Raw genomic sequence first — 22,553 nt, 5'->3', positions numbered from 1 at the left:
CTGTGACCAGGTTCAGGTTCTGGCCAGTGGATACACTTCCAGGAAACAGCTTGGACATCTTCATCCCCAACTCATTTCCATCTTTCTGTCTGGTGTTTTGAGAATTGCTTCTCTGGGGAGATGGAAGCAGGTGTCTACTCCCTCCTTAGAAAGCCCCGTGGCAAACTAAGGGTGATGTCATCAGAGTCCGGGTGGTGAACCAGAGTGCATTTCTTGGCTTCCCTACACCGCGTGCTAAACAAGCTGCCGTGCTTAGTCCCAGTTGAGAAAGGGTCGGAGAGAGGTTGCTGGTAAGTGCTGGTTTCTTCCGGTCCCCATCAGCCTGCATCCGATGGCTGGAGTGGCTGCCCCCGCAGGAATGAGAGCACGGCTGTATCCCTCAGCCCCCAGTGTCTGCTCCCGACTCACATGTGAACAGAGGAGTGCACAGAAGAGAAGGAACACTGACTATCACAGTGTATGTATGCCCTGCCTTTTAACCTTGTGTCCCATTTGCCTACCTGGACTGCCTGGTTGGGCCTCAGTGGGAGGGGATGTGCCTAGTCCTGCTGGGACTAGATGCCCCAGGGTGGTAGCCAAGAGGGGCCCTCCTTCTTTAAAGAGGAGGGGAGGGGACTGAACACTAAGATAGTCCCCTATAACCTCAGGAGGGAGGAAGGAAAGGACCGTTATGTACCATGTGGAGACTGGACAACAGAGTCCCTCTGCCTCGTACAATGGGGCCAGACTGCTAGCAAGGAAAACAAAAAAACAAAACAAAACAAAAAACCTGTGTAGAATGAACCCAGTGGCCTCCTGGTGAATTGGTTATATAGCACAGCAAACACTGCACGGCAGAACGGTCGGCTTAGCATAATTGCACGACCAATAGACCTTAGTTAGTATTTGTTGTATGTGTTTGGTGTTTGCATGTGCACCGGTGGAGGTCACAGGACAACTTGCACCCAGTGGATATTGTGGATCACACTCAGACCATCAGACTTGGCACCTTTATCCACTGAGCTGACTCACTGGCCCGAGAAAACATTTCCTAAAGTCTCAGCTCAGCGACTTTTCATTGTTTGATGCCATTTCCTGTTCCAAAGAAGTTGGATTCCTTGTCCCTTACTGCGAGGTCACTGTGTCACTGTTCAGGTAGGGCCATAAAGACTTTGCTGGGTGAGAGCTGCCAAGTCTGTCCCTTCTGAGTTGACAAGCTTTGACCTCCAGCCTATGGTCACAGATGTGGGACCATGCCACCAGGACTTTCAGGTTCTCAAGAGAAATGGAGAATTAATATGAAATCTGATCTATATGAAATATAAGTTCAATTTAAAAGGGAGAAAACAGCATATGGAACCAAATTAAATATACTCTCAGGTTAGACACAGCCAAGCTAGCTTTGGGATAGTGTAATGATCTTCGCGCTAGTGGCACTCCCCTGTGTCAAAGCCTGGTGGCCCTAGTAAAGCAGACAGGTTACTGTGAAGGTTGCTTGGACCTTCTGGGACCCTGTCAGCCCTCTCCACCAGTTTTCAAACAGCTTCTTGGATTTCTTGGAAGGGGAGAAAAATCAGCGTCTATCCTGAAGATGCTGATGGTCACCCGAGACTTTAAAAAGGAGCCATAGAATACCAAGACCTGCGGAAATCAGTAGCCAGTGTGCGTGAGTGAAAGAGGAAGAAACAGTCAAAACAATCGAACCCAGCTGAATGGATCAACAGAGTCTTTATAAGAGGGAAGACTACGATTGGAGTTAGAAACAACAGGATGTCCCTGCTGATAGTACGAAGCACATCTGGATGGAGCGTGGAGCACTGGTGTCTGCCCGGGTGTTACCCTGACTGGTGACTGACCTAGTGCTTTCCTCAGTCCATGTCCGGTGAATTGGTCCCTCCACTCAGCATCATTAGCAAGCAGGGGCTGTCGTATTAAGCAAAATGTAATCATGACTGGATTCACATCTCCATCTGGGTGAGACTGCAAATTATCAGAGCGCTGACCATGAGGCAGGAGGTTAGGTCATGCATGATTCCACCCCACAGAGGAATAGTTCCTGAGGATTGAACCAGAGGATCTCTGTAAAATGTTCAGAGTAGTCCGAAGCCTATAGTGATCTCTGTTGGTGGTCGTGTAAACAGAATGGGAAACTTTTCCTTAGGTGGCTAAAGGCCAGAGCTCAGGAAGTCCAACCCCACGGTGAGCGGCTGATCTTAGGTTCTAATTCTAACCCAGGACAATGCTCTGAGGCTCTGAATGGAGCCAAACAGTCAGTTATGGGAAAGGATGTGGACCTTAGTTCTTAGTTTGCTTAAAACAGGCTAGGGATGGTAAAAAGTGGGTGAAACACAGAAGTTATGAAGTGGGGCAGCCTTCGGGATGAGAAGAGGTCCGGCGTGCCCTGCTGTTAACACAAGGACTCGGTAGAAGGGAAACGCTGAAGAAAACAGGAAGAAAGACTGGCTGTGACGCTTACACCTGCTGACTCGAGGCATCGCTTAACCCTCCCCTGATTTCACAGAGGGTCAGAGGTATGTGTGGCTTGGTGTGGACAGCTGGCAGAAGGCACTCTGACTTGATTTTTTTTTTTTTTAAACTTTAGCGGAGAGCTCAGTCCAAAACCCTGTGAAGGTTTTGAGAGATCTAAGATATGAACTGGTACTTCATTACACTTGTTTGTTCCTAATTATTTTTATAGTTGAAACACATCCTGATTTCTGTCCTGTTCCCCAACAGGAGTTGAAGCTTGGTAACGTCTTTGCAGTTTTTTTTATTATTAATAAATTAATTATTTACATTCCGTGTATGGCCATATCACCCTGAATGCGCACAATCTTGTCTTTGCAGTTTTAGGTAGCTCTAGGATGATTCCTTTCACAGCGGGTTGGTCTCTCTGTGTAACTCGCATTTGGTCCACTAGGTGGCAGTATACCAATGTATGCTGTACATAGAATTGCTGGGTACTTTAGCAGCCGATTGCTAGGTCTAAGTGGGAAATGGTGGAGTTCTTTCTAGTTTGCCTTCAAATGATGCAGGGCTAAATTCGTTCCTCCTGTTTTGCTCAGCTAATTGAAATCATTGTTAATGGATGGATAGCTGCTGAGTGACCAGTGTGGTGACAACGTACCCGCTTGAGTAAGTATAGCAAAGCAACTATTGAGTTGCGCATGCCTAGTGAGGTGCTTCAGACAGAAACGCGGGAACCCCATATGGCTTGTGCTTTCCATGATATTGTCAAGATCTCAGTTGGAAAGTGAGAAGACTGACTGGAGGGTCTGCAGCTTTCCCAGGGTCATGTAAAGTAGAGACAGGTGAAGTTGGGACTCCCACGAAAGGTGCACCGGAAGTTTCGGAAGAGCCGGCATGGAGGCCAGTGGGCCGCCACCAAGCAGAATGTAGCCCTGGGACTGACTGAGCCGAGGCTACAGAGTTCAGGACGTCTCAGTTATCCAGACAGAAAATATAACACCCTGTGGTGTCTGTAGCAAAAGTGTTAAAGGTTTCAAGTGCTAAGGGGCAAGATGAGTGGACAGAGCTGAGGTTAAATGCGGGCTTCCTATTTACCAGCTGCCTGTTCATGAGCACAGTGACTCCAGGAGGGAGACAGCTATTTACATCCATAGGCTTAGAGAAGGCAGTGATAGATCCAAGGTCTTGGAACAGCTAGGCTAGACGATCTAAGATTCGGATCTAAACCATCTAGGGTAACACCGTTAAGCACTACATACAAGGTCTCCTTAACCTATAGCACCCAGGACCTGCCCGTGCAATCTCCTCACATTAGAGTTTCCCAGAGAGAAGTGCAAACACAAAGAGGTTTAGATCAAGGGTTTGACTTTAGTGATAATGGCAGTTGGCAACTTCCAAACCTGTAGGGCAGGTGGTAGGCTGATGCAGCCTCAAGGACCTCAGGAAAAGAACTCTCTTGCCTTTAAGGCCTTCAGCTGGCCAGACCTACCCTACAAATGGGCTAACTTCTTTTGTAGATAGACTTTGATTCTGTAGCCCAGGCTGGCCTTGAATTTGTGACAATCCTGCCTCAGCCTCTTAAGTTCTAGGATTTTCTAGGATTATAGGTATGAAGTACTATACCAGTCAGTGTATAATCTCTTTGATGATGTTAACTCTATCTACATAACACCTTCACAGTAATATCTGATCTTGTTTGATTAGCCCTTGGTTATTGAGACATTGGCACAGAAACAGCACACCTTTCCGGTGTCTGTGGACACTGACAGCAGGGGTCTCCCTTGTCCTCTGCATCAGTGCATAGGCAGTTCAGCAAACCGTAGATGTGTGCTACCCCATTCTAGCCTCACTGAAGGCCAGCATGTTCTCACCTGTAGACGGGAGCTAGGCACAGAGGCTCAGGGTGTCTAATGCATTGCTTTCTCTGGGCTCCCTCATAGCCCAGGACTGGTATGGAAACGGGTGGGTTTCTTCTCTGAGCATCCTTGTCTCCTGGTAAAAGCATGAAGGTGTCAAACAGCAGAGCTGACCTAGGCTACATCAGCACGTGTGATTGTAGACCTGAGAGTGCCTGTAGCCATGGAGACTGCCTGTAGCCAGGGTGTTAGTCCTTTTGAAGCCAGGCTGTCCTTTCTGAGACAGCAGATAAGGCTGTGAACAGCATCTTCTTGTGGGTAGAAATATCCCTTGGACAACCTTTTGTTTTAGTGTTCTTTTGTTATGAAGAAGCACTATGACCAAGGCAATTCTTAATTGGAGCTGGAGAGATGGCTCAGCGGTTAAGAGCACTGACTGGTCTTCTGAAGGTCCTGAGTTCAAATCCCAGCAACCACATGGTGGCTCACAACCATCTGTAATGAGATCTGATGCTCTCTTCTGGTGTGTCTGAAGACAGCTATAGTGAGCTTACATATAATAAATAAATCTTTTTTTAAAAAGGAAGTCTTAAAAAAAAACATTTAATTGGGGCCTTGCTTACAATTTCAGAGGGTTAGTCTGTGATCATGTGATCATCATTGAAGGAAGCGATGGGAATGGTGCTGGAGCAGTAGCTGAGAGCTTTATGTCCTGATCCAGTGGGGGGGGGGGAGGAGAGAGGGAGGTTTGGGGAGAGAGATAAGATATACTGAGCCTGTGGGCTTCTGAAACCTCAAACTCCACTACCAGTGGACCCCCCTACCAGGCCACACCACTTAATCCTTCTATTGACTAGAGACCAAGCATTCAGACATAGAAACCTCTGGGAGCCATTCAGAAGGCACTGTGTTGTATACCTTTAACTCTGGCACCCCAGAAGCAATGCAAGTCCGTTCAGGAAGTTTACAGGCAGAAGTTTGAAGCTTTCAGGCATGGTGTAAGAGAATATAGTCTTAGGGTAAGAGATTCTCAGATATGACAGACAAACTATATGAGACTGTATTAGTCAGGGTTTCTATTCCTGCACAACATCATGACCAAGAAGCAAGTTGGGGAGGAAAGGGTTTATTCAGCTTACACTTCCACATTGCAGTTCATCACTAAAGGAAGTCAGGACTGGAACTCAAGCAGGTCAGGAAGCAGGAGCTGATGCAGAGGCCACGGAGGGATGTTTCTTACTGGCTTGCTTCCCTTGGCTTGCTCAGTTTGCTCTCTTATAGAACCTAAGACTAGCAGCCCAAAGGTGGTACCACCCACAAGGGACCCTCCCCCGTTGATCACTAATTGAGAAAATGCCCCACAGCTGGATCTCATGGAGGCACTTCCCCAACTAAAGCTCCTTTCTCTGTGATAACTCCAGCCTGTGTCAAGTTGACACACAAAACCAGCCAGTACAGAGACTGATAAAACTTCGGCCTGTGAACGGACTTGCTTTGGATAACAGGATGTGATGCATGGCACATATACAGTGAATGTATAGTTTATCCTCTTGGGTTCCTTACCTGCAATGAGAGGCACTTGCCCCAGGCGGCCAGTGCTCTTTACAGTTCAGCTCAGAAGTCACCGTGCTTTACACCTTTAACTCTGGTGCTCCAGAAGCAATGCAGGTAGAATCTTTGCAAGTCTGAGGCTAGTGGTTCTCTATAGTGGGTTCCAGGACAGTCAGGGCTATCTAGAGAGATCCTATCTTATCTCTAATAAATTAATATAAGAGGCAGATAGCATGGACCTGTATCTAACTTGAAATGTGTCAGCTTTGTTGAGATTTGTTACGAAGTGTCATGGCAGTAACATGGCTGGCTGACAAGACATCTAGTTTCTTGTCATTTTTTCATAAGGATAGTCGATTGCTGAAGTATCTGTTCTTCACACATTGATCAAATACATTGGGCCTGTCACATATTCTCTGTATGGGTGTCTGTTGGCGTTTCATCTGGGCTCTTCCCCACAGTTACCTGGCAACAGATATGCCTGACGCACTATAGAAGGGGATGCTTGTCCCCTCCTCTCTTCTTCTCTTGCTCTGTTACCCTCTTCTCCCTCTGTCCCTCTCCCCTCCCCATGCTCATGGCCTCTACTACTCTATTCTCCCTTTCTCTGTGTTTTTCTCTGTCTCTATTCTCTCAACTCCCCTCTCCACGCCCTGAATAACTAACTATATTATACTGTCGTGTGGCTGGTCCCTCAGGGGAAGGGATGCCTCAGCATGGGCCCGCAGAGGCACCCCCTTTCCCCACACCATACCGCACCTCCATCAAACATATCCCTGGCTTCTCTTTCTTACACAACACCATCTGTGTCTGGACCCACTTTTTCTTTCTGTTCCCCCATTTGAACATCCAACAGCACACTAAATCAGTGTAGACCTTTTAAAATTAATTTTCTCAGATTTTAAAATTTTATGTGTAGGAGAACGATGCCTAAATGTATGTATGCGTCCAGTGTGTGTCAGGTGCCTGTGGAGGACAGGAAAGGACATTGGAGCCCCTTGGAACCGGAGTTATTGATAATTGTGAGCTGCTATGTGGCATCTGGGAACTGAACCCAGGTCCTCTGCAAGTGCACCCAGTGTTCTTAGCCTCTGAGCCACCTCTCCAGCCTTTGGTGGAGGGTTAAAATAGTCTGTAAGAAACATTTCTCAAGCTGGGCATTAGAATTTAGAATTTAGAATCATTGTCATTTTGCATTCTTCTCTATACACTTTATAACCAACTTTGTTAAACACTAAAGAGCCCTGTTGTCTTCTCTCATAATTCAGTTGATTCTGTGAGTTGGTGGAAGGTCCCATGTTTGCAATATTGGACCTTTTGATCCATAAAAACTGTGACTCTCTATTCCTTGATTTCTATCAATAATGTAAGTTTTCCACAAAGACCTTTCATCTCTTTGTTGGGTTTTGTTCTTGGCTTTTTATTTATTTTGTTGTTATGATAAATAGTATCTTTTATGACCACATTTTCTATTTTCTTTCTTTTTCCTTTCTGAGATAGGGTCAGGTTTGGGCTCCTCCTGCCTCGGGTGCTACAACGCTGGTGTTATGAGTACCTGCTGCCACACCCAACTACAAACACATTTTCTTAATGTTTTTAAATGTGTCTTTAGGGATTTTTTTTCTGAGTATAGATATATTTGCTTTTTCACTTCCAATATTTATCAATTTATTTATTCTTTGTTATACTAGCTTGGAATTCCAGTATATAATATTATAAGAACATGTCTGTGTCGAGAATTCTTGCTTGCTACCAGAGTTAGGAGGATTGGAAAAAAAGAGTATCACATTCAATGGTAAGAATTTGAAAGAACTGACTTAACAGTGCTAGTCGCTTCCCACCGTGATGTGGTAAATGGGAGGCCTAACCATCTGGGAAGCTGGGCACAAGCACTGGACAAGAGGCCGTGTGTGCCTGCCATCCAAGGGGAAGGGCAAGACTATGAAGGAGTGTCCAGGAGGAGATGAGAATGGTCCAAAGACTAAGCTCAGAGTATAGGTGATTGGAAACTCGTGTCTTTAAGACGGGAGCAGGGAAGATGCAGAAACAACATGGGAACTCTTCAGAGGTCACAGTCAGAGGTCACAGTGTCTGTCATGCTGAGGATGCATCCTGGAAGACAGCTTGGGAACTACTGAAGAGATTCTGGCTGGGTTCCAGCAGCTGCTTTCTAGCCACCATGGCTGAAGAGGCTTGCTTCCTGCTCCATAGGGGATGAAGGAACTGGGTGAGCATACGGGTTGATGTTGGTTACTGGAGCTCACTCTTAGATGGGGTCACATTCATACTTACGTTTTCGTGACTTGGTGTTTACAACTTGGCCTCTGGAACCAAACTCATCATCATATTGTGAATGGTTTCTGGCAGTTTTGAGATACCATGAATTTTTAGTTGAACATCTAACCTTTCACCCCCTCATCATGGGGCTGTGGAGAAGGAATTTAGAGAGATAAGGAACTCCAATCCAGTGTAAGTGGTGTCTTTGTAGAGTGGATTTGATACAGGCTCACAAAGAGGAGCCATGGGAAACTACAGGAAGATGATGACCACCGCCAGTCAAGCCAAGGAGAGCAGCCTCGGGGCACCTATTGATGCTTGGGTCTCAGACTTGCAGTCCTCAGGGAGACACACCACATTCAAACCAGAACAGCAAAGCCTGTCACCAGGGGGACACAGCACACTCAAACCATAAAACCTAGAGTCTGTCACCAGCCAAGAGACCACAGAATCGAGAGACAGACTCTGCACTGCACCAAGGGCACTTTCTTTCACCATGCATGAAATAGCAGCCATTTACATTCTGCTAGCTGCTAAAAGCAGAGAGGCTAAACCCTCTAGTTGATGTGGGCCATGAGCCTAGCAGTGAGCACACACGAGAATCTTACCTTGGTTTGTACAAGATCATTCAGTCCGTGTCTGTTCCTGGAGATGACCTGTGCCAAACACTTGTGTGAAGTGGACACCAGGCCAGGTGCTGTTGGGGAACAACCATTCCCAGGAGCAGCACCAGAGGCCTAAGCAAAAGGCTGAGACACAATGGGAAAACAGTTCATGTTGAAATGTCACCAAAGAGGTCTGGATCCAGGCAGGAGTAGGAACGGTAGTGTTTTTAGTTGTTTCACTTGTGAAGAATCAAACTATGAAGCCAGGAAACATTACAAGCCTCTGAATGGCAGATCAAGAAGACTACAGCTACTCTAAAATCCAGATTTCACGTGCCTTCCCACCAACACACACACACACACACATACACACACACACACACACACACACACACACACACACACACACACACACGCATCCCTCTGACTGCAGAGTTGGGCCAAAGGCCTTAGCAGGATGAATTCAAGGCCCTATATGGGTTAAGGCCACTGAAACAGTGCACAGCCAGGACACAACGACAGAAATAGAGAAGGGATACTTCAGTTACAAGAAGAGTTAACTAACAGCTACATGACTGTAATTCCAGTACTCAGGAGGCTGAGGCAAGAGGATAGCAAATTTGAGGCCAGCCTCGGCTACATATCAAGATTCGGTGTCAATCAAACTAAGCCAAACCAAACCACCACTTCCACTATAAAAGCTCCTGACCACACAGGGTTCTGGTCATGGGAGGTAGAAGGACTGTTTGCCTCCTTTACTGTTGGCCCTTGAATTCAGGACTCACTGGAGAAAAGCATCATGGGCACTGCGTGCATCCTAGCTTCTCTCTTACCTCAGTCTTAAGTAAGCTTCTCAGTCTTATTTTGCTATAATGGATATTTGCCTTCCTTATATCTGCAAGTGTACATTAGCGGGGACTAGGTAGAAGTTACCTTCTGTTTCCTTTCAAGTCGCTGTGACACAGTGCCCGGAGAAAGGCAACTCAGAAGGAAGAGTTAATTTGATCTGGGTATAGCCCATCACATTGGGGAAATCAAGGCAGCAGAGATTTGAAGCAGCTAGTCACACCCATAGTCAGAGCAGAGAAGGGAAGGAATAGTCACACAGTCTCAACTCTCTACACTCTTAAACCCAGGCAATGGCATCTTCTCAGGACAACTAAGGTTGTCAAAACCCTCACAACCATGCCCATAAGTCAGTCACCTTGATGAAGACCGTTCCTCCCTCATCAAGACTCTTTCTCAGGGTGATTCTGGACTTTTGTTACCAACATAAAGTAGCCATCATGGTTGCATAGAGTTAAGATCATGGTGGTGGCACTGAGCCTTCCTTTAGATGGGAATGTTTGGACCATTGATGAGCCCATGGTTAATGCCTTGCTATGGGAAGCCAAGCAATATCAGAACCTAAGTACTCGGCAGACGCAAGTTTGGTTGAAAATGTAGATGCCCTTTGCCTTGCTGTTTGACACCGAGTAAGAGAACCTTCAAATGGAAAAGAACACTGTGCTTCAGTGCTTCCAAAATGCAAATCATTTAAGAGATTTGAATTAAGTTTCTGTCCCCGCTATGAAAGTGAGGATGAAAAGCCTTTTGGGTCCTGATGTTCACCCCAGCCCTGTCTGAGGCTCGTGTGATTTCAGTGACCATTTGAATGCAGGAAACAGATAACTCTCAAAGAAGAAACACTCGATTGTTTTCACAAAGGACATTTTTTAAAGCACAGTTTAAAATTCAGTTCGCTTTTGGGGGATATTTTTAGCATCTTGAGAATGTTCCAGATTGCTGACTCAGTAAGCCCAGGCCCTTAAAAATGCATGTTTTTAAACGCCACAATGCAACACTGTCTGAGGGCCTTGCCATTTGAGACTGACTGTATATTCTGAAGTCCGCCTTGGTTGCCTAGGGACTGTTCACAGGCTTTCTGGGCCCCAGACACTCCCTCCTTCCAAATGTGATGAGAGGGCATGTTCCCAGCATAGGACAGAAGAGGAGCCCCAGGAGTGGCGTGTGAAAGAACAGAAAGTTACTGTGGTGCTGGCTCGGGACCGAAGGGGTTTCTCATCTAATGAAATTTAGTATCCTAGTATTGGCGAGAGAGAAGTGAAGGCCCTGGGGGGCTGCACATCTCCATGAGGTCCCACCAAGCCCTTTCGCTTTCTTCCCATTAGCCTTTTGGGAGGGAGTGCCGTGGGATGTGTGGATCACCTCCCTTCTGGTTTGGTGCAGCCCCTACATGGTCTCGTCCCACGGTTTGCTTAGGTTCGGTCACGAGCAGTACGCCTGAAGTACAGTGGCTGCTTCAGGGGCCAGGAGCAGAGGTATGACTCAGTGTCCCCTAGCCTGAGATACACCGCATTAATAAAATTATATCCCTTGTCTTCTCCAGTCTGTTTAAAAGGTACATGACTCTGTAGATACGGAAGTACAAATGGTTTGCTTTACAATGCTTTGGCTTCGGGAGGGTGCAAAAGCCAACCCACATTACCACCGGGCTGCCTGTGTTCAGAAAGTGTTCTGTAGTCACGGAGTTTTGCCTGGCTGTAGGCGCTCTGTAGCGCCCTGGCATGCTGAAGGCAGTCAAGGCTCAGCTGTCGTGTTTGGGAGGCTAGGTATATTGAACGCAGTTCTGATTTAGGACATTTTAAATGTCCTATGGGTCTATCCGGATACAAACCGAGGACCACCTATCTAGTTTATCCAAGCAGGAAGTTTATCCAAGCAGAGCAGAGGGAAGACCCTCCATGGGCTGGGGATTCAGAAACATAACCTTCTGCCACCTGGAAGGACAACAAAATCCTTCCTATGAACCCCTAAACGTTGCAAGATTTTTTTTGGGGGGGGGAGGAACTGGTACTGTTGTAGTCTCCCAGTAGCCTTGGTCCCATTGAGTTCTCTCAGGGGAGGCCCTGTCTAGCCCCAGGGTCATATGGAGGTCTCATAACTCTTAGATTAACAACAGAGCATGCCAGGATATATCTGAAGCCAACTTTAAGGACGTGCCATGATTTGAATGAGAAGTGTCCCCCATGGGCTCAGGTATTTGAACACCTGGCTCACAGCTGGTGGCGCTGTTTGGGGAGGTTGGAGTCCTGCTGGAGGAAGTCACCGGGGATGGGCTGTGAAGGTTTATAGCCCTACCCCCATTCCAGTTCACCCTCCCTGTGCTTTGCTATGGTTGAAGATGTGACCTCAGCTTCCTTCTCTGGTTTCCTGATGCTGTGTCTTCTTTGGGTTATGGACTCTTCCTCTGGAGCTGTAAGCCCAAATAAATTTTTCCCATGACTGCTTCTGCCATGGTGCTTTTAATCGCAGCAATAGAATGTAACTGTTACAGGAAGGATGTTGACAAAGGCTTTACAGATGCACCCAGTCAGCACACTCCATGGTACCTTGCTTGAGTCCAGTCTCTTTAGCGTGCCAACAACCCATGTCTTGAGAAAAAAGGGAGAGGAAGCTTCTGGGCTCGTCCTCACTGACTCTCCCAATAGCCATTTTAATGAGTCAGTCTCAGAGCAGGTTCCCAGGACCAGTATTTCAGCAGCATCTTGCTACACAGCAGTGATAGCTGAGGGAGTAGCTTGGTTTGGATAGGAAATGCTCAACGAAGGGCTCACCTGTTGCTGCAGTCCATCTAGAGGTGCTGTTTAGCGAAGTTACGGAGACTTGGGGAGGTGGGGCCCAGCTGGAAAAAGTAGGTCACTGGGTAGGGCCACTGGGGGTTTCCCATTCCCCATCAGGTTCTCTTTGCTTGTTTGAAAGCATGCAAGTAGCCTGAGCCCCATGCTCCCAACACCATGACGTTCTGCCTCACCACAGACCAGAGTCAGTGCACCTGAGGGCTATGGGCTTTCCCCTTAGAAACTGTGAACCAAGATCAAAGCTTCTTCCCTTTGGCTGTCCTCTCAGGGGCTTTGGCATAACTACATAAGATGAGCTGACATGGGAGAGTGCCAAGGACAAATGGGATGAGGGTTCCTGATGGGGACCGGATAATCTGAATTAGTTCTGAAAGACAGTGGTGTGTTAGTGGGTAGGAGTAGGCGGGGTCGGGGCTGGGGGAGATGGAACACCCTCTGGAAACCTGCAAAGGCGTGGCCAGCAGAAACCACCAGTGAAAGGCTATGGATGCAGTCAGTGCCTGGAAACTGTCAACTTCCTGAAATTGTTCTTCACTGCAGATGGGTGCAATCTGATTTGTGGTGTGAAACTGACGTGCATTTAGTACAAACCACACTTTCAGTTAAGAGCCCCTGTCGTGATGGGCGGTGGCGGTGAGCCTAAGCTCCCACCCAGCCAATGATCGTGACACTCAAGTGTCCCGTGTTTCTAAGTGACAGTGATGGGTAGGTTGAGTGGATTGGATTCCATTTGGACCTGATGTTTTCATCTCATGCCGTTTATCAGGACATAATTGAGGAGCACCTGTCGCTGCAGTCAGTGGCTGTCTCAGGCCTTCCCACGTGTGTCATCACCATCTGCTTCCACTGTCCCCTCCCCCCCCCCATCTACCCACGATGAAGCAATAAAATCTTGACACTGCTTCATCCTTGAGCCTTCAGGGCCTCCTGACCTGCTAGTGTCAGACTCTTCTCTTTACAGTTTAGTGAGCGATTCTTACACGGGCGGGGGTGGGGGGGTGGGGGGAGGGAGGAATTGCCCCGAAGCCAGATCTAGAGAATGACAGAATCCCGGCCACCAGCTGTTAAAGTTGTGCCCTTCTGTGTTTGCTCACCCCAGGTACACATCCTCAGGAGCTGTGTGTTTATTTACAGAGGGCCACAGATATTACCATGCTGTGCCCAGACAGAAGTTTAATAGGTGAGATTCAACTAAGTTAGAGCAGCTTCGGCCCACACGACAGTGAGCTGGGGGAAAGAAGGCAAGCATTCCTCGGTTGCTAAGTCGCTAGGACACTGTCGTGACTGTCCAGACACGGGCTAATGCTGGTCAGCAGGGCCCTCGCTTCTCCTCATTGAACACTTGACATAGGATCCCACGTGGATTTGAAAAAGTAGCAAGACAGCTTCAGAATGAAGCAGACGTGCAGATCAGAGAGGGGAATCTCTCCAGATTGGACCAGTGAGTAAGAGCACTTAAGGCTCCCATTACTGTCTGGGTCTTCCTTGTATGGGGTTCAAGAGGAAGAGCTTAGTTCCTAAGGGGTGTAGTGAGGGTGGGTCTTTGCTTTGATTGACAGGCTTGGATTACATAAGTCCCTGGTCAGGGAGCACGACCCCTCTCATATACATCTGACTTTAATCATAAACAAACCCAATTATGCATATGCATAAGATGGTAAATAAATAGGGGATTCTTTCTAAAAGGTCACTTGAGGACACACTTTTACCTTACGGTGCATGTGTCCCAAAGCAGTTCAGGCTGGCTTGACCTTTCAGCCTGAGAATATATTTCAATAGAGACTAAGTTTGGTAGTCATTAGAGGAGGAGAAACCTGTTCTGTTGTTCAGTTAGGTGTGTGTGTGTGTGTGTGTGTGTGTGTGTAACCTGATCGAAGTGCATAGTTGCTTTGCATTAGAAACGAGCCAGAGGAACACAGGGGAGAGAGTGGTCATAAAAGACCCGGCCAAGAAAGAGATCCAGAAATATTTCCAGACATTGCAACCACACCCTGTCCTGTCCATTTAGGTTGGACACTCTCTTACATTAAGTAACATAGCTTTGGACCAGGAAAATGGCCTCAAGAGAGTGGTTTAATAATATTGTAAGAAGTTCTAGGGAAGTGCTGTGGGGGCAGATGAGGAACAGAACAGTCAGGATGGGGTTCCTAGCTGCCAAAGGGGCAGGGGTACGGCTCCTGACCAGGTAGGAACAAGGCATGAGTGCCTCAGGACTGGAGCAGGAGACACTTGGCCTGGGACACTTGGACAGTGACATGGGTCTGAGCTGACGTAGGCTGTGAGAGTAGGACAGAAGTCATGGCTGTCCACATCCTCAGCTTCCTGTCTTCAGAGCTAATCCAGGAACAGAGACAAAGGAACCCACGTGTGGTAGGACCAGCTGGAGGAGCTGAGGTTGGTCTCCACCCACGCAGATTGATGCCTTGGACCTTCTACAGATGGAGTCCACCACAGGAGAGATAAAATGCACACAGGATGGAAGAAGCAGTGTTGGGACTCAGGTCAAGATAATCTAGCCACTAGAGATCACTCACTGCCCAAGACTGGCAGGAGAAGTGTATAGTTTTATGTCAACTTGACATAAGCTCGGGTCATGGGAGAAGAGGGAACCTCGACTGTGAAAGATTGGGCTGTAGGCAAGCCTATGAGGTATTTTCTTAGCAGTTGATGGGGAAGGGCCCATTGTGGGTGCTATTATCCCTGGGCTGATGGTCCCAGGTGCTATAAGAAAGCAGACAGAGCAAGCCATGAAGAGCAAGCCAGTAAGCAGCACTCCTCCATGGCTTCTGCATCAGGTCCTGCCCCTAGGTTCCTGCCATTTGAGATGCTGTTCTGACTTCTTTGGATGATAAACAGTGGCAGGGAAGTATAAACCAAATTAACCCTTTCTTCCACAACTTGCTTTTGGTAATAGTGTTTCATCACAGCAATAGTGACCCTAAGTAAGACACTACCCCAATTGTCCTCCACCCAAACTCCCACCTCATCCAGAGGCTTACCAATAGCCATGTTTCTCAGGCCAATATCCTTAGGTATGTTAGAATAACTACTAGTAGTGATAAATAAATTGACATGGATCTGTTTTTCCTGCATGATGGGACACATTTATTCTAACAAAAGAATAAAAGGAGTGGGACTACAGCTCCAGGTATGTCTAACTTCCCCTCGTCTGTGCTGAGAACTAACTTGGACTGGGTGGTGGTATGGTGTTGGGTGTGGCTTGCCCAAAGGTCCATGTGCTAGAAGCTGGGTTCTTGGTGGGGTGATGGGGTCATGGTGGGATCTTTAGAAGGTGATACTTATGCAGTCCTCAGACTGGCCTCTCCTTCGCTTTGGCTTCCTGTGTGGCCATGCACTCTCCCTTGTGCATGTATCTCCCCATGAGGTGATGTAGTCAAGGGACTCTCATGTGAGCAGATGCTGTGCTGTTTGGTCCAGTCTCCAAAGTTGTGAGATAAAGAAACCTTTCTCCTGTAAGTCCTCAGCCTCAATCATTTTTATTATAGTAACAACAGTGGCCCAATCTATGCATGATGTCGATTCAAAGAAGTCTCCTCTCAAAATAGCAATTGAATTAATTTCTCGGTTTTAGTCCTTCTAGAGACTGCTGAGGGTGATGGGGGAGGAGCAGAATCCCCGTATAAACCACAACAAATCACTGCACCTTATTGAAATGAATCACTGTCCTCCATTTTAATGCTGATTTGATATACACTAAATACATTTTCTGGAGGCCGGAGAGAAGGCTCTGTGGTTATGAGCATTGCTATTGCAGAAGACCAGGCTCAGTCCCCAGCTCAACCATCTCTAATGCCAGTTCTGGGGATCTGATGCCCTCTTCTGGCCTCTGTGGGTAGTACATGTGTGTGCTGCACACACAGACACACTTAAAAACACATTAAAAAGTGCCTTTTCTGGGACTGGTTCTCTACCTCAGTGGTAGATCTCTTGCATGGTTCCGGGTTCTATCTCCAGCATTCACCCTGTCAAAAAAGGAGTGCATTTTCCTCCTCTCTAGTTATTGGCACTGCTTTCCAGAACTATCTAACTCCCTCCCCCTCAACTCTTCAACATAAATCCTGGCTGAAAGCTCACCCTGTGCTCTTCAACAATCTCCTCCGTTTTTCATTTCTTATTCAAGCGAATCTCGGCCTGTTCAGAAACCAACGACTCAGGGCCGGGCCACAGGACTCCACTTATGCCTTCGATCTTCCCTGCCTGCTCTGTCTGTGTCACCAAACAGCAGGAGCTGACGAAGACAAAGATGTCTTTAGCAAGAAGAGAGAGGGCATAGCCTTTTAGGTGTTAAAGTCTTCCCTTCCCAGATGCCTGCATAGGAAGCCTGGGCTAGAGTCACATGCCGCAAGGCCCCTCACTCAGTCCCTGCTCCTGGGCTGGCTGGCATGCCAGCACCCTGGGTACCCAGCCAGGCCTCCCTTGATGGGGCCGGGACTGTGCTTGGGCTGCGTACAGCTGTCAGGTCTGGTTTTCATGCTGCTCATGCGACCCCAGGTTGGGCCTCCTTCCTTGGCATTGGAACGTCATTCCTGGCTGTCTCATGACCTCCCCAGCCCTTCACTTCCCCACTGCCAAGAGATTTGATTCCATTTCCAAGACCTGGCATAACCCACTATATTCACAGCCTCCATACCACCCTGAAAACCCTTCCAATAACATTTCCCTAACTACACTGGGCGCTTTCATCTCCCGATTTTTTTCCTTTAAATTCTTCTACCGACTAGGTGTCGCCAGACCGGACACTTAAAAGTTAATTTACAGAGTCCTGAGTTTCCTTTAGGGAACACGAGCTGAGATGCCAAAATCTTTTCATGTTGTTTTTTTAAAAGTTAGTTTCAAAGAATGTGATGTTAAAAACCACCCAGCTGGGTTCCAGCCTCTAATTTAACCGAAAAAGAGAAGAAGGAGAAGGAGAAGAAGAAAGAAGGAGAAGGAGGAGGAAAAGGAGGAGAGGAGGATGAAGGAGGAGGAGATCCTAAGAGGAGGAGGAGGTAGCGGTGGTGGTGGTGGGGCAGCAGCAGCAGCAGCAGCAGCAGCAGCAGCACCACCACCACCACCACCACCACCACCACCACCACCACCACCACCACCACGAGGTTAATAAACCCAAGGGGCCTTCCAGATGCTCTTCAGTCTCTTTCTGTCTAAGAGTTGAAGTGTTTTGATTTACACATCATTTTCTCCTAGATAACTTGAATTCTTCCAACCGAGCATGTTATGCATCTTACAAGAAACCATTAACCGCCTCTAAGGCCGCCTCCCCGCTTCCTTAAACTTCTTCTAGAAGCTGCCAGCAGATGGCGCTAGCTTGCCTGATTTTTTTTTTTTTTTTTTTTTTTCTCCTTGTGGCCTTGGGAGTCAAGACAGGGAAGTAGGTGGGGGAGAGGCCTGAAGTCAGAAGAACGCTGAGCCCAGGCCAAGATTTCTTCTGGCATCTGGAATGCATCAAAAACAACCCACAGAGCTGAATATAATTCTCCTTCGGGGAGAGAGGAAGAAGGAGGGAGGGAAGAAGACAGAGGAAAACAGAGAGGGGAGGGGGGAGGCAGCAGGGTTGAAATGGCAGAGACAACCGGCAGAGGAGCCCATGGTCATCCTGGAGAAGTGCCTCATCGTACTTGTCCATGTCAGCTCCCAACATTTCTGTTCTGGGTGATCAGGGCGACACGGTTGAGAGGAGGAAGCCACAACCAGAGGGTTCTAACGCAGGGTGGTGGGAAGGGATTCCCAGCGCTCCTCCTCACTGGCACGGAGGCATCCGCTACTGGCGGCACCTCCTCTGCCTGCAGCCCCATCATACCCGTGCCTGTGGAGGCTGTGAGCAGGTTGAGTTCCAGGGACCCACAGGCCTCCTCTGTCACTAACCCTCACTCCTCCAACTCCCAATTCAATTTCATTTTCTCCTGGGAGAAATGACTCACTTGACGGAAAGTGTTTTTAATGTTTGCTCTTCCCCGCTACCTGGTGCCTAGCAGGTGCTGTGTGAAGAACAAGCAAAAGACAGCTGGGCGCACATCTGGGAAGGAGGCAGCTGATTGTCGGTGGGGACCCGTCGCAGGTTTGGAGGCCGGCTCTTCTTCCTACTCCTGATAGCAGAGCACAAAGACACCCATTCCGCTAAGGCCAGAGAGAGCTGGTTTGTGTCTGTCCACTGGGAGGCCATGCCAAGGCACAGAAGAGACCGTGCAGAAGCCACCACGGTGCAGTTTGTCCACCAGTATGATAGCACCCAACAGAAGGCCTGTGCTACATGCTGGAATCTTGTTCTTGAACTTGTGAAACTTTGAACTAAAGAAATGTTTTTCTTCTATAAGGTATGCAGTCATAGGTGTTCCGTTTTAGCCACAGCCAGCCAGCTGCTAGAACAAGCACCCTGTCAGACTGTCTGATCTCCGTGGTCATGCTGAACTTAGTCAAGGACATGGGTCACCAGGAATGGTGCTTTCACAAACAACAGCTTCCAGCAGCGCCTTAGAATCCTCCCATAGAGCTTGCTGAGCGACCCAGCTGAGCCCCCAGCCTGACCTTGGAGCCCACCGCCATTTTCTTGCCCTTGTAATCCTGCCAGCTGCCCTCCTGGCTCTTCCTGCTCCGGCCTGATATCAGCACCCTCAGGCCATGTCATCCTCAACCTCACCTCTCCTCCCCTCCCCTCTCCTCCCCTCCTCTCCTCGCCTCTCCTCTGCTCTCCTCTCCTCTCCCCTCCCCTCCCCCTCCTCTCCTCTCCCACCTCCCCTCCTCTCCCATCCCCTTTCCCCCCTTTCCCCCTCCCATCCCCTCCCCTCCCCCTCCTTTCCTCTCCCCTTCCCTCCCCTTCCCCTTCTCTCCCCCTCCCATCCCCTCCCCTTCCCCCCTTTCCCCCTCCCATCCCCTCCCCTTCCCCTCCTTTCCCCCTCCCATCCCCTCCCCTTCCCCTCCTTTCCCCCTCCCATCCCCTCCTCTTCCCCTTCTTTCCTCTCCCCTTCCCTCCCCTCCCCTTCCCCTCCTTTCCCCCTCCTGTCCCCTCCCCTTCCCCTCCCCTCCCTTTCCCCCTCCTCTCCCTCTCCCCTTTTCTCCCCTCCTCTCCCCTCCCCTCCCCTCCTCTCCTCGCCTCTCCTCTTCTCTTCTCTCCTCTCCTCTCCTCTTGCTCTGCCTCATGTAGAATCCTGAAAAGAGCTGGCAGTGCTTCTTTTCATGTTCATTCTGGGGTCAATTCAAAGTAGTGGTTGGCACCGCTGACTGGTGCCAGTGTGAGAGTCGAGGTCTTGTTCTCCACTGGGTAATTTGAGCCCATTGTGCAAGCTATCATGGCCTCAGTTTCCTCAGAGGAAAAATGGGACAACAATAGCGGCTACAACACTGGATTGTTTTGAGAGCTGAGTTGACACATTTAAGTTGCTTGCACAGAGCATGCAATCGATAATGGGCATTACTGTTAATAGTTTCCCTTCTCTCAAATCTGGTTGTCTTCAAGGAGTTCTGCTTTATGGGAAAGGGAATGTGGGTGGCTGTGTTAGTCTGTGCCTGGTACTCTAGACTGATAGTTTCCAAACAGCAAAGTAGGTTTGGAAACATATACCCACTCTCTTAGGACATATGAGGGAGCAGGGGACTTAATTTTCTGTGGCAGGGTTAACTGTCTATTCCCAAAGCCCCATGATCTTTTCCTTTTGAACACAAGCTAAACTACATTTCCCAGCCTCCCTTGTGGGACTTCATTCTGTGCAATGTAATCAGAGCCTCTGTGATACCAAAGTGCTGCTCCACTCGCTGTCCAGTCCTCGAGGTTGGCTCCGTCTCTATCTTTTATTTGGTTGAAGAGGACGTCAGAGTTTGGGGAGAGAGATGAGATAGAAGGATCCTCTGTCTTCAGATGGATGAGAGAAGCAACTCCAGCACAAGGAAAGCAAACTTTACCCTGTTAAGCCCATAAAAGGAATCTTAGGATCACTTTATACCAAGCCAATGTGTTAAAATATTAATTTTGCAATGTCATCTGTTAATTTTTCTGTCTCAGGGTGTACATGTTTTAATACATATAGAAAGATGTAGAAGTTCACACTTACAAGTTAATGCTCAACCTTATATGTTTAATCACATATGAACATCTTGGCTTGGATCTCCTCTCCGTGGTATTTGAGTGACTTAAATCCTCACGAAGGTGGGTGCACACACAATTGGTGACCTTTGGCCACATCTCACCTTCAGAAACACTCTGCCATCTTTTCATTTCTCTTTGTGACCTGCTGTCACCTGGAGAAAGCACAGGGAAAATGAACAAGATGGTGAGTAAAACATTTTGCGGAGGGCCTTAACAGGGTTGGAGGAGTAACTGTGAATGTGCTGTAGAGCAGTAGAGTAACTATGGCTGACAGCAGCTAATTTCGAAACAGTAGAGGGGAGTTTGAATGTTCCCGATGCAAAGAAATGATAGCCTTTTAGGGTGGTAGCCTGTGCCAACCGCCCCTGCTAACCATTATATACCAGTCTCATGATGTCACTCTAGACTCCATTAAAATGTAATTATACATGCCAATAAAACTGTTAAAAGACAATGTTAGCAATGGAGGAAAAGCAGACTGGGAATTAGAGCAATAAAGAGTTTTATCTCTAATTCTAACTTGGTAACTATGGGCAGTGGATGTTTTCCCTGGGTGTCCAAGTTCTAGTCTTCAGAGTGTGGTTGTTCTTTCTGCTGGATGGTTCTGGAAGCACTTCTATGTTTGATGGACTCTAGTCGTTCGGCTTCAAGTGGGTGTGAGCTTCCTTTGGGACTAAGAGTTGAAGAACGGCTTTAGAGCATCCACAGTGAAGTCCTTGCTCCGCCCTGCTTCTGGCTATAGCCGCTCCCATGGAGGCATTTCCTAGCTGCTCTCTGGGAACTTGTATCTGCATGGAAACTTTAAGATTGCATCTGAGATGGCCTGTTTTCTTCTATTGAGAGGAATCATGGGTCCTCAGAACTCCAATTTCTTGTAGCTATCTCCTCTTTCCAGCTACTGCTCCCACACTGCTTCCTGTGAAGAAGATTCTTGGGTTTCTAAAGACCCCAACGCCCAAACTGTTCCAAGGCAGTGTTTTGAATCACAGATGTTTGTTCTCAATGGCCTCCAAACATCTTTGAGGCCAGCGTGCTCCTGGCACAGCTGCAGAGCATGTGTTCATATTCTAGTTAGGACCAAAGCCAAAGCAGGAGCGGCTGTCCTTGGGTTGGGATTTTCATATGATGCTAGAACCTTGGGGTGAGTACTTCCTCTTCTGAGCTTTGACCAATCCACAGATAAGTAGCCCATCTTTCCATGAAACTCAAGAAGAGTTTGCTCTTGATCTCACACACTGTTCTACGCAGATCAGTGTGTGCGATGGGAGTTCCATTTTCAAAGCTCGTGTTTGGTTTACCACGAAGAGAGCTGTGCTCATCCTAATTATGTCATTGTTAGTGTCTTCATTCGGGTTCATCCCAGTTCATTCTGCTTCATTCTGGTTTCAGACTCACCTGATGATAGAACATATAGCCTTGCCAAGACATTTGTCTTGTCATTTGTCATTTCAAACATTTTTCTAATTTTTTTCCCCTTAAATTCAGGTCCAGCATTCTTAAACATCTATTGTGTCTCTTGCAGAAACATTGAGAAAAGAAAGGTTGGAATAGTTATGCCACTGTGAAAAATTGCCCAGCAAAGACAATGTAAGGGAGAAAAAAGAATTCATCTGGGCTCATGATTTCAGAGAGTTTAGCCTCTCCTACATGGGAAGGCGTGGTGCAAAGACTCCATTTGTGGAGGCAGTAGTTTGAAGCAGAGGATGTAGAACCATCAAAGCTCCTACCCTATTGCTCTGCCAGGCCTCATTTCCTTTTATATAGATTATTTATTTATTTATTTATTTATTTATCTATTTACTTATTTATTTATTATATGTAAGTACACTGTAGCTGTCTTCAGATACACCAGAAGAGGGCATCCGATCTCATTGCAGAGGTTGTGGGCCACCATGTGGTTGCTGGGATTTGAACTCAGGACCTTCGGAAGAGCAGTCAGTGCTTTACTTGCTGAGCCATCTCTATGGCTTTCCAGCCCCAGGACTCATTTTCTAAGGATTCAAAATAGTGCCGCCCACTGAGGTCAAGTATTGAGATCATGGGCTTGGGGACATTTTAGATTCAAACCACAATCGGT

Source organism: Apodemus sylvaticus, chromosome 10 (genome assembly GCF_947179515.1).
Source record: "Apodemus sylvaticus chromosome 10, mApoSyl1.1, whole genome shotgun sequence".
Classification (NCBI taxonomy): Eukaryota; Metazoa; Chordata; class Mammalia; order Rodentia; family Muridae; genus Apodemus; species Apodemus sylvaticus.
Note: the sequence above shows the minus strand (reverse complement) of the source record.